The 19,647-nt window shown below is 37.1% G+C and overlaps 1 protein-coding gene across 7 annotated transcripts in view; it reads left to right on the forward strand.

Moving 5' to 3' along the window:
• FUT10 (fucosyltransferase 10) overlaps window positions 1-19,117 on the forward strand; it is a 265,015-nt gene extending 245,898 nt beyond the window's left edge. For 4 of the 7 annotated variants that reach the window (XM_081221151.1, XM_081221148.1, XM_081221150.1 and 1 more), the window contains 2 exons: window positions 17-102; window positions 4,054-5,851. The gene's annotated coding sequence lies outside the window, so the exon portion shown is untranslated. Of the gene's footprint in view, window positions 1-16; window positions 103-4,053; window positions 5,852-17,497; window positions 17,650-18,597 lie in introns of those variants that run through there. The other 3 variants (XM_081221152.1, XM_081221153.1, XM_081221149.1) reach the window with 3 other exon arrangements.
• Window positions 19,118-19,647: the final 530 nt, after the last annotated feature.

The following is a 19,647-nucleotide window of genomic DNA, read 5'->3' on the forward strand; positions in this document are numbered from 1 at the left end:
GTGATCTCCTACTTAGACAACCCCTTGGGGAGAAAGAGATGACATGGTTTCAGATGGCCATCCTGAACTACAAGAGGACACAAGGTGATGGAGAAAAACAAGGTGAGGCTGAAAGGGCAGTGAATCAGAACCCAAAAGATTAGTTGCTGCAGTACTGGCTCAACCACCGAGTGGCTGTGAGGTCTTGTACCATCACTGGGCCTCACTGGATCTTGTGTTCATCATATAACGAGAATGGCATTAAACTAGATTGAAAATAAAGTCCTGTCTATCTTGGGAAGTCTGTGTTTTCATGACTGCAGCCACTGTTTCCTTCTCACCTGTGCTATGAGGGACTGGAGGAGAACTCTTATGAACACTCACTAAAGAATGCATAACATAGTTTGTGCATATGACGGGGGTGTATATGACTTAATTAGGTACTTTCCTAATTTCATGATGGCAGAGCTCTATAGTGTGAAATGCCATATACTCAAGAACTGTGCCTTTTGTTTTCCATTCTTTCTGATCCAGTCATTGCCACAGATTGCATCCCTGATTCCCTAAACTGTTGAAGTCTCAGATCTAAAATAAATTGATGAAGCTTGGCTCCTTTTACAATGACTTCTCCATTAATCTATCATAAACTTTTTTGGCTTGTTTATTTGGAATATACAGATAATAAAAAAAAACCTTTTATTAGCAGAATGATAACTGCTGATATCTTTCAATTCTGGAGCTTGGGAGTTAGACTACAGAATAGATTTGGACCCCTTTGGAGATACATCTATCTATCTATCTATCTATCTATATCTATATATAGATATCTGAAGCTTAAATATATATATATAAATATATAATATATATAAGCTTAAATATATATATAAATATATATATATCTGAAGCTTAAACCTCATCTCCTTTGTGTGTGTCCCTCAAATTATAACTAATTATTCCTCCCTCTTTGATCTTATAAACCATTGCTCTTTCCTCATTTATCCTTTAGCATTTCTAGGTGTAAGTGAGCAAACTTAGCTAATATATAATCTAAGTTTATACCAAACACTGAAATAATTGGGTAGATTAAAATGTGTACTAAAACCGTGCAGAGAACTTGGTAAGGATCTCTCTGTTGGACTGAACAAGTTTCACAGAAAAATGAAAGTCTTAGTCTGAAAAACCTTAGGTCCCTGAGAAAGGATCTGGGCAAGAGGAAAGGAAGAGTGTTTTTCACACTGCAGCCCTGGGTCACGTGCATGGATGCAGAAGTCCTGTTCCAGCTCTGACATCACCAACTGAAGCCGAATCCGGCCTCTGTACCCTGACACCAAATTAAATCTCAGAGGAAGAGTTTTGGGTGAAGTAGAAAAGAATAGCTTTATTGCTTTGCCAGGCCAAGAGGGCCAAAGCAGGCCAATGCCTTCAAAATTGTGTGTCCCCCCTTGGAGAAGGTAGTGAGAAGTTTCATAGTAATGGTTCAAAGGGGGCGTGATCAGCTCATGGACGTTCTTCTGATTGGCTGGTGGTGAGGTAAGTGGGAGTCAGCACCATCAACCTTCTGGTTCCAACCAGTCTGGGGTCTCCGTGCTTGTGGGCGGCACACAGTTAACTTCTCCCACCCAGCAGGGGGGTTTCAGTATCTGCAAATCAGCTCAAAGATATTGTTGTGTGTATCCCTTGAGGGGGAACCAGGACCCTGCCCCAAGGCTGCACTATTGTTTCTTTTGACTGTTCCTCCCTTGTCTCTGCATCCCCTCCCTTTCCTAATTAACAGCTGCTTGAATCTGCCCATTGGAGCTCAGGGAAGATCGCGGAGGCTGAACGAAGCTTATCTCCTGTAATCAAGAAATGGGGGAGGCAGAAAGGCTTTTGTGCCCAGGAGCCCCACAGGGCCCTGCTTGGTATCACAACTCTGTGAACTTAAGGGAACTTACAAACCTCCCTGACTTCCAGTTTCCTCAACTATCAAATGGAGACAGTAATACTAAGCTCCTAGGGTGGATATGATAATTAAATGACACATATAGAATTTAACAGAGCCTGGTTCGAGGTGCTCAGTCAATATAAGCTAATGATAATGAAAATGGTGTTGAGGGTGAGTAGGGGTTGATCTACTGGAAGATGGAACAAACTGTGGAGACAAATTCTAGGGCCAAATCCAAACAAGAATAAAGCCTAACTTGGGAATTAAGGGTCGTGGGGCATTTTCTAAGGTTAACTAATTTCAAATACTTTCAATCCACCACTCTTTTGGTGCTTCACTTGTCTGAAAGCCATGAGGTTTAGGATCTGTTGTCTGATTATTACGCTTCATAACACACTCTCAACAGAGGAGATGAAAGGGAATAAATTATTTTGTAGTATTTCTTTCTCCAAGGTATCAACTGCTGATTTTGAGACACATAATTATTAAAATTATAATTGGCTATTGGCAAGTAGAACATTGGAAGCAGAGAAATGAATTATAAAAGAATGGAAACTCTGTGGATCATTTTTATTCTTCTGAGTCATTTGTGCTACTTAGCAGCCCTTAGAGAAACAAATCAATAACTATTGTTTAGAACTTCCCTCCAGCTTCCAGTGCTTTGGGAGCCTTTTTTCTATCAGTGAGCCCGTAATTTCATCAATATGGTATCATTAGCACTCCATAATTAGCAATTAACCTTTATCCAATAAGCTCCGTTATTGCTTTAGGAAAAAACTGTCAGTCCCAGGGAATATACTCAGATTTCAGTGGTACAGCTAGTTCTATTTAGGAGAGATGAAACAGCTGTTAAAGTTAGAGTCAGAGCTAGAGTAAGCATTGATTTGTAAGAACCAATCTCCTGTTCTTAAGGCATCCCGAGGAACAGAGGGGATATCCATATCAGTCATTTTTAATTTTGGTCAGAAGTAAAGTGCTCCCCAATAGGGGCACAGTTACATTCTGGTTTCTGGCAGGGCTCATTAACAACAGCTCCATTTTAGATACCAAAATATGTATGAGTGTTCCAGTAGTTACGCTCCTGTATTTGTAGAGTGCTTTCACATAATTACTTCAAATGATCCTCACATCAACACTGGGAGGTAGTGATAATTATGTCCATTCTTCTGATTGGAAAGTAAAGCTCACAAAGGTCAAGTAAACTGCCCTTCCTCCCACAGCTATTAAGTAGTACAAACCCTGGGTTATTCTTACTCCTTTTCATGAGTACTTTTGAGCCAAAACATATTCCTGGATCCTTGCCCCAGATCTACCAGTAAATTTCTGGATGATCTTGAAAGTTGCCTATCTTGTCCTTAGTGTCCTCAGCTGTAAAATCAGCTGTAATAACAGGAAGTTGGTTCAATGGACTCTAAGCTCATTTCTAGATGTGAGATCTATGATTCCAGACATCTCCAAATTAATTTTGTATCTCAGCAAGAGTACTTTAGTATTATTATTATTATTATTATTATTTTGTGGTACACGGGCCTCTCACTGTTGTGGCCTAGTATTATTGATGCAATTACATCATAATGTCCCAGTCATTGTCCTAGAGTATAGTTTGTAAGAGTAATGATGTTTTTAGTAATATGAACACCCTATGCGGCCTTTGTCTTTTACATTTTTGCAAGATGTTTGTTGGCTCTTTTCTTTAAAATAGTGTCCAGGGTTTACAGATTATACTCATAATAATATTAACCATTAATTTCTTCCTAGATCTAAAAAATTGCTTCTGACATGTATTATAAGTAACCAGAATGATTTAAGTAGTCAGAACAAAATAATTAAGAGATGGATGACATAGGGATTCATTCATGCTGTTTACATTAATGTGAATTGGCTGGAATATAAAATGTCATTAGTGAAGGCAAAAAAGATTCCAGAGACAGGTCTACGAATAGTCTATGTATTAGATGAAAACATTCCAAGTAGAGAAAGAAATGTCCCACTTTAATTTGTCATAGACTAAATTAAATATAGAAAGACATATAAACTTTTGTTAAGATTTTTTTGTTTCATGTACAGGGACAGTTGGTCTCAAAAGATTAAAACTGAATACAATCCAGTAGAGAAACAGTAACTTTTTAAATTCACAAAAACCTTTGCAGAGAGGAAAAGGAGAAAATGACCTATGAAATAAATTTAAAACCCTGGAGAATGTTCCTTGGTTTGTCTAGCTCTTGAAGAAGAATCCTATGGACCTTGCTCCTTCATCGTGCTAGAGGTGAGCTCTAAAGGGAGTTAAATTCTCCTCAGTTGCATGTTCCACTTACAGCCATGAGGTCTGAAAAGGGTTTAACAGGAATGGAGGAGGGCTGCAACACAATGATTGCTGTGATTGGCACACGTTATTTATTTTTATGTTATTTTATTTATTTGGGGGGAGGGTGCTTTATTTTAAATGAAGGAAAAAATTCTGATGATGACTTTCCTTGAGTCATTTATTCAAAATTCCATTATCACTTCTGTTGCAGGTTTTAATAATGATACATACATATAGGTTAATGATGCCTTTTTTTTCTACCACTGACATGCCAACATTGTTTTTCCTTGTCTTTCACATCAAGTATTACATTATACTCCTGTAGTCATCAAAGTTATTACTATTAGGAGGATTTAAAGTCCTTCTAAAAGCAAATGCAAGCAAGCTTCATAATTTCAATAATAAATAGAGAAAAAATAACTATCATGGAATTTAAGATATATAATGGTCCAGTATATATACATACACATACATGGATGTTTATGTATATGCAATTCTTCTTTTAATAAAAATCTATGACCTCAATACATACCACAGTTAAAAGTAGAACCACTGTGACTGAATTGGGAGTAAAGCATTTTGAACTCCTTCTTCCCTCATTCCTGGTGGAGGTCACTGAGACACCACCCAAGTTTGAAAATGAATGATGTAGTCCATGTCCTTTCCACTTTTTATATATGAGGAAACTGAGGCCCGAACATGTTAAAATACTTGGCCCCATCACAGTCACTCACTCACCCACCTAGACTGGGACCTCACCCCAAGTTCAGTGATAGGATGATGGCAAACCCTTTCTTTCTGAATATCCAGAGTCCTGCCTTATAGTCACCACTGTGCTACTGATTTGGGTCTGTGACCTTGAACACACCCGTTGACCTCATTGAACTGATGTTTTCTTGTCCTAATACAGGAAAGATGATAGGAAATATTAAAACAGGAAAAGGAAGAGCAGATCTTCTACAGGACAGTTTTATTTCTACAAAATGACTTCAGGTGAAATCCTCCAGACATCACCAAAGGCTTCAACTACAGAAAATGAAATGAAACAAAAGCACTAATACGAACTTCAAAGAAAGCAAACAGTAAGAGAGATCCACTGGTAACACTAGGTATCTACAATGGCATATTTCTTAAATACAACATGGAACATTTGCAATAGAACAATGTGTGTTTCACTACTGCAATCCTTTTCCAAAATTTCCATGGTAGTGCCTCTAACAGGAGAGAAATGGGAATGTATTAACCCTTCTTTTTTTCTTTTTTTTTTAAATTTAATTTTATTTATTTATTTTTTATACAGCAGGTTCTTATTAGTTATCAGTTTTATACCTATTGGTGTATACATGTCAATCCCAATCTCCCAGTTCATCTCACCACCAGCACCACTGCCCCTGCCGCTTTCCCCCCTTGGTGTCCATACATTTGTTCTCTACGTCTTGTCTCTGTTTCTGCCTTGCACACCAGTTCATCTGCAGCATTTTTCTAGATTCCACATATATGCATTAATATACGGTACTTGTCTTCCTCTGTCTGGCTTACTTCCCCCGTAGGACAGTCTCTAGGTCCATCCGCATCTCTGCAAATGACCCAGTCTCATTCCTCCTTATTAGCCCTTCTTACTCTAACACCAGCTGAATCTATAAGCTGATTATATTCTCATACTTTATGTACAAATATGTAATCTTTAGCTTCTCAATTTTGCCTTTACTTTTGTAAGTAAAATTATGAATTAACTTTAATAAAAAATAATGTGTCTCTACTTAGCTATACTGCTAAGTTTTACAGCAGGACCATAGGGAGGGGAAGAGGAGGAATAAAGACACAGATAATTCTAAAATAACTTTTCATTATATGATTAAGGATACACATGGAGCCCAGAGGATGGTACAAACATTTTCTCCATGACTCACCTTTCAGATCATGCTAATTGCACCTAAGGTGAGCATAGATGAATCCTTCTTTTCTGTTCTCCTTCGATCCAATGGATTACTATATGCTGATAGGCATTAATAAATATTTTCTGAGGAATTTTAGAATTTTAAAATTAATATCCTGTTATACCCAAATATTTTTGTCATAAAACTTTTATCATGACCTATATAGACAAATAAACATCTAGAGAAATATAGGTTAGATGCACATTAATACATGAATTCAATTTTGCAAACTATTATGTGTTCTTCAAAAAGTTTTGTCTATTGTTAATAAGCAGAAAAATATACAGTGTAAATGCATACACAAAAACTTAAGTAATGATTACATATTAAGAGCAAGACTTTTGCACAAAGAAATATATTTCTACTTGGTTGAATCAGAGAGTAAAAGGGAAAAAAAGAGGCCGGTGGGTTAAAATGTGCTGAAGGTGGCTTCTGCTAGTTCTTTAGAGTGAGTTGTACACATACCTTCACACCTCTTCCAAGCTCCTCATTCAATGACATCCTGTTGGTAGTTTGCCTAGGTGGGAGGATTTATACCACAGGATTCAGCAAACATTCCAAATCAGGATTTGTTCAACCAATTCTGGAGCACTGATCGTTAAATAGTAATCAACACATCACTGTCTAAGACCCTGAAGAACCTAAAGAGGACCTTAACAAGCCTTCATCTGTTATCAAGACTCCTTAATTTATATCATGTACAGATAGTCTTACTTCACTACTTTTCTTTCCTTCCAGTTGTTTGGGTTTACACATTTAGATGTATTTGCAGCAAATTTAATAGCTAATATGCTGCCTTAAAAATTGTATTGTGCTATATTAAATACCAGAATGTTCCAAGAAAACTATAGTCATATTATACAGGTTAGGAGAAAATAAATAATAAATACTTGAATAAAGATGAGAATTGAGTTGCAATAACATCAGCAACATGGCTGAGTAGGAAGCTCTGGACCCTCTTTTCTCCCATAAACACAATTCAGCAATAGCTTATGGACAGATTTCCTTGGTGAAAAATCAGAAAATGTAAATTGTGACAACAATAACATAAAGTTTGTGTGTTGGGGGGAGGAGTCATTAAAGTTTAGAAGTTTTGTATGTGATTGAACTTAAGTTGTTATCAGCTTAAAATAAACTGCTATAGCTATGAGATATTTTATATAAGCCCCCCATACACATACAAAATACCTATATAGAAGTTGCAGAAAAGAAAAAAGAATCAAAACATATCAATACAAAAAAGTGACAAAACCAAAAAGAAGACAACAAGAGGAGAGACAGAAAAAAAGAACAACAAGACTAACAGAAAACAACTAACAAAATGGCAATTGTATATCCTTTCCTATCAATAACTACTTTAAAGTAAATGAGTTAAATGTTCCATCAAAATATATAGAGTGGCTGAATGGCTAAAAAAATAAGACCCAAGAATATGCGGACTACAAGAACATCACTTTAGATTTAAGGACACACACTAACTGACAGTGAAGGCATGAAAAAGATATTCCATGCAAATAGTAACCAAAAGAGTGTGTAGGTGGCTATACTTATATCAGACAAAGGAAACTTTAAGTTAAAAACTGTTGCAAGAGACAAAGAAAGACATTTTATAATGATAAAAGTGTCAATCCACCAGGAAGCTATAACAATTATAAATGTAAATGCATCTAACATAAGAACATCTAAATATATAAAGCAAATGCTGACAGAACTGAAGGGAGAAATAGAGAGCAATAAAATAATAACAGACTTCAATACCCCACTTTCAATAATGAACAGAACACCCAGAACAGGAAACAGAGGACTCAAATAACACTATAGACCAAATGAACCTAACAGACATGTACAGATGTACAGAACATCCCACCCAGCAGCAGGGGTGTACACATTCTTCTTAAGTGCACATGGATCTTTCTCCAGGATAGATCACATGTTAGGTCACAAAACAAGTCTTAACAAATTTAAAAAGGTTGAAATCATACCAAGTATGTTTTCTGACCATAACGGTATGAAACTAGAAATCAGTAACAGAAGGAACACTAGAAAATTCACAAATATGTAGAAATTAAACAATGCACTGTTGAACAGCCATTAGGTGGAAGAAGAAATCAAAAGGAAATTAGAAAATACCTTGAGACAAACAAAAACAAAAGCACAACATACCAAAACTTGTGTGATGCAGCAAAAGCAGTACTAAGAGGGAAGTTAAAATGCCTGCCTTAAAAAAGAGGAATGATCTCAAATAAGCAACCTAACTTTACAACTCAAGGAACTAGAAAAAGAACAAACTAGGTCCAAAGTTAGTAAAAGGAAAGAAATAACAAAGATTAGAGCAGAAATAAATAAAATAGAAAATAGAAAAACAATAGGAAAAAAAACAATGAAATTGAGTTTTAAGTAAACAAAATTGACAAACCCTGAGTTAGACTAAGAAAAAAAGAGAAGACTCAAATAAATAAAATTGGTAATAAAAGAAGAGACATTACAACCGACCCAAAAAGAAAAAGTGTAAGAGACTACTATGAACAATTGTATACCAACAAACTGGATAACCCAGAAAAAAATGGATAAATTCTTAGAAACATACAACCTACCAAGACAAAATCATAAAGAAATAGAAAGACTGAACTTACTTATAACTAGTAGGAGATTGAATCAGTAATCAAAAACCTCCCAACAAAGAAAAGCCCAGGACCAGATAGTTTCAGTGGTGAATTCTACCAAACATTTAAAGAAGAACTAACACCAATTCTTCTCAAACTCATTCAGAAAAATGAAGAAGAGGGAACACTTCCAAACTCATTTTATGAGGCTAGCATTACCCACAAGTCAGACAAAGACACCACAAGAAAAGAGAACTACAGGTCATCCTTGATGAATATATATATATATATATATATATATATATATATATATATATATATATATATGCAATAATCCTTAACAAAATATTAGCAAACTAAATTTAACAGCACATTAAAAAGATCATACACCATGACCAAGAGGGATTTATCCCTGGGATCCAAGGATGTTTCAACCTATGAAAGTCAATTAATATGCTGTACCATATTAACAGAATAAAGCATACAAATCATATGATTGTGTCAGTAGATGCAGAAAACATGTTTGACAAAATTCAACACTGTTTTATGATAAAACTGCTCAACAAACAACAAAGAAATTACCTCAACATAATAAAGACCATAAATGAAAAGCCCACAGTTAACATTATACTCCACAGTAAAAGACAGAAAGTTTTTTCTCTAAGATCAAGAAAGCAAGTATATCCACTCTACAGGTACCACAGCAATTAGGCAAAAAAAAAAAAAAAAAAAAAAAAGAAAGAAAGAAAGAAAAGGAATCCAAATTGGAAAGGAAGAAGTAAAATTGTTCCTGTTTGTAGACAGCATCATCTTATATATAGAAAACCCTAAAGGCTCCATAAGAAAAAAGCTATTATAAGTAATAAATGAATTCAGTAGAGTTACAGGATCCAAAATCAACATACAAAAATCAGTTGTGTTTCTGTACACTAACAACGAACTATCTGAAAAGGAACTTAGGAAAACAATCCCATTTACAATAGTGGAACCTTATATTACTTATACTTCATGTTTTATTTTTTTAGTGGCTGTTCTGGGATTTCCAATATACATCCTTAAGTTATCAGAGGCTGCTTTCAAATATTATGCAACTTTGCATACAGTGTAACAACTTATACTTTTTCTTTCCTCCCTCAAATCTTTGTGCTATCTTTGTTATACATGTTACTTCTATATATGTTATAAACTCCACAGTGCATAATACATTGTTACTACTTTTGCTTTAGACAATTATCTTTTAAAATGGTTAAAAATAAAGAAAAGCATCTTCTATATTTATCTTCCTTTTTACCGTATCTAGATATCTTTACTTCTTTGTGTGGAGCCACATTTCCTTCTGGTATCATATTCCTTCAAACTAGAAAGCTTCCTTAAACATCCCTTGCAGTGCAAGTCTTTGGCAATGAATTCTCTTAGCTTTTGTTTGTCTGAAGAAGTCTTTATTTTATTCATTTTAAAAAGATATATTCATTGGGTAGAGAATCTGGGTTGACAATTTTTTTCTTTAAATACTCTGAAGATGTCACTCTACCATTTTCTGGTTTGCATCGTTTCTGAAGGGAATTTTGCTGATGAGTATGTTTCACTCTCACTGCCTTCAAGATTTTCTCTCTATCCTTGATTTTCAGCATTTTTACTGTGACATGTTCTGGTTCTGGTGGCGTTTGTTTGTTTGTTTTTAATTCTCTGGGATACTTGGATCTGTTTGTTTTCTTTCATTAAATTTGGAAAATTCTGTGAATTCGTTTGGACAACATGTCGAAACCAGCAAGAGAACCTTGAATTGCAATGGATTGAAGCAAAGTAGAAGTTTGTTTCTCTCTCATAAAAAGAGTCAGAATGTAGGCAGTCCAGAACTTTCATGGCAGGTGGATCATCATCAAGGGCCAAATTATTTTTATTTTTTGTTTTACAACATTTTTATGGTGCCTTAGGGTCTAACATGGGTGCCTGAGCCTCAGTCATTATTTCAGCATTCCAGCCAGCAGAAAAAAGAAAAAAAATGGGAGAAGGGAGAAGAATGTCCCCTCCCTTTAAAGACACCTAAGAAACTTCTTGGAAGTCTCATCTGATAATTCTGCTTATGTCTCTTGGCTAGAACTTAGTCACATTGCCCACACTGGACACAAGGAAGACAGAAATATACTTTTTATTCTGGATGGCCATCTAGCCAGCTAAAACTCAAGAGGTCTCTAAGAAAATAATAAGGAATATATAGTAAGGTAGGAGGCAGGTAGCAGTCTTTTCCACAGCTGTGCATGAAAGCCATGTCTATAGCTTTTAAAAACTACAGATAGCTGGTGTTTCAATTACCTATTGCTGTGTAACGACCACTCCAAAACATAGTGGTTAAAAAATAACAATATTTTCTTATTTCTCATAATTCTGTGCTTGGCTAGGCTCAGTTGAACAGTTTTCCTAATCTACATGGTGTCTGCTGAGATCACGCATGAGGCTGATTTCAGAGGAGAGCTTGGCCAGCACTGGAATATAAAAGACAGCTTTGCCCATGTGTCTGGGGTCTTGGTAGGGAAGACTGGGGTGTCCAGAAGGCTGCAATATCTCCTTCTTTCTCCATCAGGAGAGCCAGGTCTCTCTACATGGTGGTGAAAACGGCTCTAAGAAAGTAGGTATAAGATGCCAAGTGTCTGAAAGCCTAGGTCCAGAGCTGTCATGATGGTACTTCTATTGCATTCTATTGGTCAAAGCAAGTCACAAGGTTATCCCAGATACAAGAGCAGGAGAAAGAGACTCCGCCTTTGTATCGTAGGTGAGGCAAGTGCACAGAATGAGAGGACGGGTTGCTGGTGGCCATCTTTGGACTCAGATCACTACTTCACTTAGAGATTCTCCGTAGGCTAGGAGTTTGCTCAAGTTGTCTGTTCTTAGAATGAAAGGAAGAGAGGAAACTCATAGGTGGTTGGGTTTATGCACAAGAGTAAGAATCACTGACTCACTCCGGTATCACTGCCAGAATCTCAGCAGACAAGATCTTGGAAGCGGCACAAAGAAGTACACATAATTTCTACATAGAGAAGCTCCTAAAGCAACGAAATTATTCTCAGATGGTGTTGTCAGCAGTTTAAACTGGTATAACCTTTCTAGGTAATAGTCTTTAAAATGTGTGTCCCATTGACTCAGTAATCCCAATTTTAAAGACTCTATCTTAAGCACATATTTTAACAAGTGTGAACAAAGATGTGTAATGCAGTGTTTTGTATATGGATGCAAAACTGGAAATAATTGAATATTTATTAGAAATGGGAGATTTATTTAGAGGGTTAATAGAATACACTTCAGTTTTAAAAAATAATAAAGTGTGAGAGGTCTTCACCATATCTGAAGTAAAATCAGCCTAAAAAGGAGACTATAATATTGTATGTGTATAAATTGTATATAATTTCATTTTTTTTGCAAAATTATGCATAAGAAAATGTCTGGAAAAATATATATTAACAGTGGTCATATTATGGTTTCTATTACTTTTTCTCAGTTGTATTTTCTAAACAAAAATTTTTTACAATAAACGAGCATTATTAATGTACTAAAATAATATTATATACAATATTAAATACTAAAGCAGTTGCATAGTATCCACTTGGCTTGGTTTATGTTTTCCAAACATAACCATGTGAGTAACTTTATGTGAGTTCTTGTTGTTCTTCCCAAGGAACAGAGAATTATATTCAAACATTCCCTTTCTGGACATAATTTTAATTTGTGAGCCCTGCCATCTGTGTGAGGCTTGTTGCATCACTCCTTACTAGAGGTTATTGTTCAGGCTTTCACACTTTGGAATAATTACAACAGAATAACCTTGAAGTTATCACCTCTAATAGCAAAAGAAAGCAAGGTCCTGGGAATCTGAATATCTTCTAAACCAGCATAGAAAGCCAGAGAATCAAAAGGAATGAGAGTCAGGGTGTAAAGATTTATTATGCTAAAACATCATTTCAAAAGGTCAAAATTCCACATTATTTCATTAGGTTTGAAGTAACTCATGAAGGCCTTCCCACTTATCACGTGTCCAGTTTAGGGAGGTTGTTAAATGAAATAGGAGGCATGTCCCCTGGAGAAAGAGAGAGAGAGAGAGAGGGAGGGAGAGAGAGAAAGAAAGAACACAGACACAGAAGAAAGCCACCAGGAGCCCTTACAAAGTAACCCACCCACAGACACTGACACAAGGGTCCCAAGCAGGCAGAGTTTACAGAGAGCTCATTTTTAATCTTCAAGACTCAATCCAAATTCTGATCTTAAAATTCTCTCTAACCTCTGCAAATCTAACTACCATCATTGTTATACTCCTGTCTTCTTAATGTAAGGGCTGGCTATCTATTTGATACCATCTAAATATTACTTTGAATTTGAATTGGTATCTTCAATATTCTACTTTGGGTTGTTACTTCTTTTTTCAGTTTTATTATAAAATCATTTCATATTAAAATTTACATAAGTAACGTTCAAATATATTTTCATCAAAATGCAAAATAACAAAGATGAACGTTGTTGAGCACTTACTCTATGTCAGGCATTTAAAAAAATGTACACGTACTTCTTCAATTCTTGCAACGATTCTATGAGGTAGCTTATGTTATTGTCTTCATTTTGCTTAAGGAAAGCAGGGTACACAGAGGTGAAGTAATTTGCCCAGAATGTCTCCAGAGCTAGAACTCTTAACCTCTATATTATACTATTTCTCATTAATATAAGATAACGTGGAATAAAACTGGGAATGGTACCTGCACAATTATGTGAGACAGCCCTGCCTCTGTGACTCTCTGGTCATTTGTCTTTCCAGAGCTTTATCTATTCATTTGCATGTTCATTTACATGTATGAGTACCAGGTATGAGTCTCACTCCATAAACTATGCATGTACAAAGTAATTTTTCTATAACTGAACTTAATTGGGCTAATTTTTCTTATGGCACAAACATATTCTTTTTTAATTCCACATCTTCTTGACACTTTTTCCTGGATTGTCTGTAGGTTCTTCAGGGGATGCCAGGTAGTACATTATGGGGAACCCTCGGGGGTCTCCATCCTGAGACATCCATAGTTCCATCCGATCCTGATTCAGAAGGATCCCTGTTAGTGACAGAGAGGCCCCTCCAGATCTGTGTCTTTCTTAGCTATTCCTGCATCCTGCAAAAGCAGATTTAAAATGATCCCACTGTTCCCAAACACCCCTTGGGCTGCAGTAGGAAACCAGGTGGGGCTGCAGAAGGCCCTTCACCACCCAAGCACTCCTACTCAAGTGCTCCTGCATCCTCTTGCAGCAGGGGGAGTTCTGGGGCCTTGTCTTAGAACCCTTACCTGGGAAGGTCCATGGGAAAGCAGCCCAGGGTCACTGGCACTGGATTCCTCAAATGTTGCTAGAGCTTCTATTATTTCTCTTCTCCTCTCCCCTTCCTCTCTGACATGGTGAGAGGCTCTGTCTTAATGGATATGTAACTCGTTTACCTTATTTCTTTGATGCTTATATTCTCCCACTTCAGGGAAAAAAATTGCTCTGGTTGTGTTTTACCAAATCCTCGAAACTCAAAAGCCAAGATTTAGAAAACAGTTATAAGGTTTCACCATTATATGTAAGGATTGTGATAGGATTCTTTTATGTAATCTTTACCAAGCTAAGGTGGCATCCTTTTACTATCTGTTGAGACTTCTACTATTATCAAGAATGGGAGTTGAATTGTATCAAATGCTTTCTAAGCATCTATTGAGATAACCATATATTTTCCCTTAGATACGTTCTAAAGTAATAAATCACATTAATAGACAAGCATCTATTCAGTCTTCTGCACTTCGGAGAAAAGGTCTCCTTTGTCCTGAATTATCAGCCTTTTCATATGCTGGTGGCTCATTGAGTCACTGAGATTTTGAAAACCCGTGATTGAGTCTGAGCATTTTGTAGGTGCCTGACTCTGATCAAGTCACTTAATTTTCATTAACTTTAGTTCCCTCAAGTGCAATATGAGTACTTCCATCCTAGTCACAAAGTAGGTGTTAGGATTAGGTGAAATTGTAAAATTCTTATATAGTAAAAAAAAAAAAGAAAAAAATGTTGTACAGATATCATTTATGACTTCAGGTATTCAAGAGAACTGAGTGATTATACTTGTATTCCCCAGATGGTAAGCATGAGCTACCTAGCATGCCATTAATGAGGATGAACTAGTGCATTGAATTACCACTTTGTGCAACTCTCCTTTTTTCTAGTGGCATTGGCTCCGTCCACCAAATGCGTTAGGAGCCCAAGGCACACAGGATGATAAGTTAATTTTCCCTAAGACTGCATCAATGTTAGAAATGCTATCATGGCTTTGTCTGAGGGTCCAGGGATACCGACCAATAGTTCTTGGTTAGTAGCTGGAGCTACTTCTTCAAGAATAAAGACTGTATTTTGATGGGTAGAAAGAAAATGGCCCGTGGGATGATATTTTGAACGTTGACCACTAGATGGCATTATGAGCCTATCAGAATTGTTTTAATGAGGCATTTATTCACCAGTTAAATACTAATTAGTTAAAGAAAGGTATTAGTAAACGGAAGTTAGTGATAATGACAGCACTATCTTTGAGAAAGCTGTTTGTCCTCCTTGTCTGAATATCAGCTAAAGGTAGCAATAATATCTAGAGACAGTGTTATTTAGCCCTCATTTTAAAACAATCATCTCCATAAGGAAAATAATTACACTAAAGCAAATGGAAAGGATATACTCTTAGAAACAAAAAGTCAGTGAGAAATTCTATCAAAAAAAAAAAACTAAACATATTTTTGTTCTCAACTGAATTGCCTAAACACTTTGTGAGATAAATGAATTCCAAAAGAGTTTAGATAACTTGGCTTAAAAAGGAAGTGGGTAGGATGACAATGAGGAAATAATTGTAGGTTTAACTCAGACAGGGCTGCTTCTTCTGTCATCTCTTTGGGGTTGCTTTTGGCAACGGAACACTTAAATGGTTGGAATTTAGGTAGTAATAAAAACAAATATTCGAATGATTATTAATTCTTATTTTAATTCATATTAAATATCATGACAGGAAGTAACTGAACTTAAAGCTAGGACTTCTTTGTTGGGGACACTGATAGTAGCATTTACTCACGCTAAACAAACACTGGCTTTTCTGGTTTATTCTTCTGCTTTCCTGTCATCTCATTTATCCCCTCCATGCATCTCCACTTCCTCCAGTACACCTCTACAGGTTTCCCCAGCTATCAGAAAGTAGAGTTCGTATGGACCCTTTCACAAGCCACGATGCTGTAAAGCAAAGAAGCAGTTACCTTTGGACACATCTTGCTAATGGAGGCACAAAATAAATGGAGATAAAGCACAGATGCTCACAGACACAGTTCAAAGCTATGGCGGCTGCTTGCTGAGATCCTGAGTGTGGTTCTGGGGAAGGAGCTTGATGAGGCCATTCTCCCTATTCTGGGTGCACAGATGCCTCTACTAAGGCTCAATGCAAAACAAATGCTGGGGTCTTCCCTGGTGGCGCAGTAGTTGAGAATCCGCCTGCCAATGCAGGGGACATGTAGGTTTGATCCTTGGCCCAGGAAGATCCCAGGTGCCACAGAGCAACTAAGCCCATGCACCACAACTACTGAGCCCGTACGACACAACTACTGAGGCCCACGCGCCTAGAGCCCATGCTACGCAATAAGAGCCCTGAAATTATTCTGGAATTTCAGGGTTTTTTGTTTGTTTGTTTGTTTTTGTTTTTTAAATACAGCCCACAACGAAGAGTAGCCCCCGCTTGCCACAAGTAGAGAAAGCCCATAGTAGAGAAAGCACAGCAAGGAAGACCCAATGCAGCCAAAAAAAAAAAAAATTCATTAATTAAAAAAAAAACCCAAAAAGCAAACGCTGAATGCTATTTTTTTTTTTTTACCTTTTATCGTAAAAGCAAAAATCCTCTTCAGATTTCTTTCTGTTAGAAACAATAGGTACTAATGCAGGTCTTTTGTAAAAGCAAATTGGCTTAGAGAGAACTTTTGAAAATCGGGGGATACCTGCACTCACTCTCATAGTATTTTAAAGACTGAAACACCTCTCTCTCTCTTTAATCTCTTGAGAAAGAAAGAAGACTTCCAAGTTGGCAGCTCACACCGCTCAGAGTGAAATACAGTGGTCTGTGGGTGCCGGAATCATGCCTGTCATACTGTCCCCAATACACACATGTATAACATCGGCTGTAAGCACAGCTTGTGTCTGGTCCTCAGTCCTACTTGGAATGTTTGAGACGATTGCCTATTAGGGATCTCTTTACAACTATGAAATAGTAGACTTTTCATCAACAATTATTTCATAATTTATATACATAGACAGGCTTGATAAGGAAGAGACCAATTTCTAATGGCCAGGGAGTTTTAGGAAAGAAGAAAAAGAAGGAGAAGAAATACTCCCAAAGAATTACTAGTGCATAGTAATCCATTATCTAGAGCTGAGATCTGATAGGAAAGTCCATAGATGTCAAGGATTCTAAGAAAATATATTTACACAGTTTTCTTGGGTCACATTTTTGGCTTCAAACTTTATTTCACGGTTTTCAGGAATTCTTTCTTCACAGTGAATCAGTAAATGGTCAACATTTAAGACATGCCACTCTTCTGAAATCAATCAAAATTCAAGTAGAACATTCTTAGTCAAGTGTTGAGTCATGCTGACTAAGAGGCAATGGTGCAGGGAGGTGGGAGAGAGGATTGAGGCCCTCACAGAAGTCACTTGAATAACAACAGCTTCATTCTAGGACTGGAGAGCTCTCTAGGTCCAGGAGTCAGAGTTCCTAACCAATGGGAGAGACAGAAGCTTGAACAGCCCCCTTCATTTCAGTGGGAGAAAAATCTCTGGAATGTTATTTGCATAACTGTGACCTCAATTCAATACAACATGTCCAAGCAGGTAAGACAGAATCCACTATACTGGAGGTCGAAGTCTCAAGGGTATATTTTTTAACATTTCCATTACAGAAATTCTTATCATGGGATAATGTTCTCATCTACACAAGGTGAGACTATAAGGTAATGTGATTCATCTAACAAAAACAACAAGCAGGGGCTTCCCTGGTGGCGCAGTGGTTGAGAGTCCGCCTGCCGATGCAGGGGACACGGGTTTGTGCCCCGGTCCGGGAAGATCCCACATGCCCCGGAGCGGCCGGGCCCGTGAGCCATGGCCGCTGAGCCTGCGCGTCCGGAGCCTGTGCTCTGCAACAGGAGAGGCCGCGGCGGTGAGAGGCCCGCGTACCGCAAAACAAAACAAAACAAGCAAACAACAACAACAAAAAACAAGCATAACAGAATGTATGCAATCAGATGGATGTGGGCTATTGTCTTTGGAAAATAGATTTAAATTTTGGAAACAGCCAAAATGTCAGTAGCTTGGAGGTAGTGCAAGGGAGAACTCTTAAAAAGCTGAATAATAGGGAAGATTGAAGCTGCAGTGAGCAATCTTTTTTTTCAAATAGGAGCTTCTTTTGGTTTTCACAAAGACCTTCCCTGCCTGAGGTAAGGTAGCTTGAGACAGAGAGCTGTTATTTGTGATATGGTCATGTGTGGACATTCCATGAGAAAGAATGCACAACTTGGATAGTCAACTTGATACACCTTGAAAAGACTTAATACATGATAATTGCATAGACTAATTGAGGATGTCTATATCTAAAGAACTGAGATTTTGAGTCACGTTCTGTTATAAGGAATTCCAAGGATCCACTGAATTTATCCTATTTATTCTGGAATTTCAGTTTTCTTTGTTTGTTTGTTTTTGTTTTGATTAATACAGCCCAATAGTCTAGGTATATGTTCTGAGATTGTTTCTTAATGTGAAATTTGCCTTATTCTTTGCATTTAGGATAATTGGATTTGGCTTATAAGAAACATGAGAAAAGAAGATTTACAAGAAACCTATGCTAGATTTAAGATCTTCTACAGAGAACTGACTTAATGTGGTCTCCATCTTCTCAACTGACAGAATCTCATGATTTGGACTAACAGAGCAAAATGAGAGAATTGGATTAGATGTAAAATGTTTCTAGAAAAAACTCTGAGTCTTCTGCCCTGATGATCTACGGGTAGGAAATGTGATAATACAGCAGCCTACCCAGAGAGCTTTTAAATTCCATGCTGCCCATTTTCAGAAGGAATAATGACTTCCCAACTGGAGAGTCACCATGTTTATCACTTACAGAGGCTGGGTACTTGGCAATCTCGACCAAAATATTAGCTAAGGATACCTGGGAAATAAAGGAAAGTCTTCCTTATTGATGTTTGCAAATTACAGCAAGTCTTGATGTGGCTTTGAGTTATATATCACCTATATGATCTATTGTAATTAGCTATATATATGACATATAACTGTACATATGACACATATGCACACGACAGATATGTGTAGATGTATATTACCTATATGAAAGAATATTTGGAAAATTTTCTTTTCAAGAAAGTATTTCTGTAGATTTGGAGACAATTTTCTTGCTCCACAATTGTGTATTTCTCCTCTTATTCAAAATACTCTTCCGTGTAAGAAAGTGACCAAGGGGACTTCCCTGGCAGTCCAGTGGTTAAGACTCTGTGCTTTCACGGCAGGGGGTGCAGGTTCGATCCCTAGTCAGGGAATTAAGATCCTGCATGCCGCGTAACGTGGCCAACAAAAAAAAGAAGAAGAAGAAAAAAAGAAAGTGACTAAAATGCAGTTGTCTTCCTCATCAAAGGAAATTAGATTATTTATATTATAAGTCTCCCTCTCTCCACAAATCAAACAATATTAGCCTCCCATTTCATCCTAAAACAAAAAGCCTTCAGGAGCAGGAGTGAAGGGGCCACAGGAAAGAGGTACACTGGAAAGAACCCTGAAATGTGGGACCCATTTCCACCTTTGCCCTGGAGCAGCTGTGTGCCT

Source organism: Mesoplodon bidens, assembly GCF_964165515.1.
Source record: "Mesoplodon bidens genome assembly, chromosome: 20".
NCBI lineage: Eukaryota > Metazoa > Chordata > Mammalia > Artiodactyla > Ziphiidae > Mesoplodon > Mesoplodon bidens.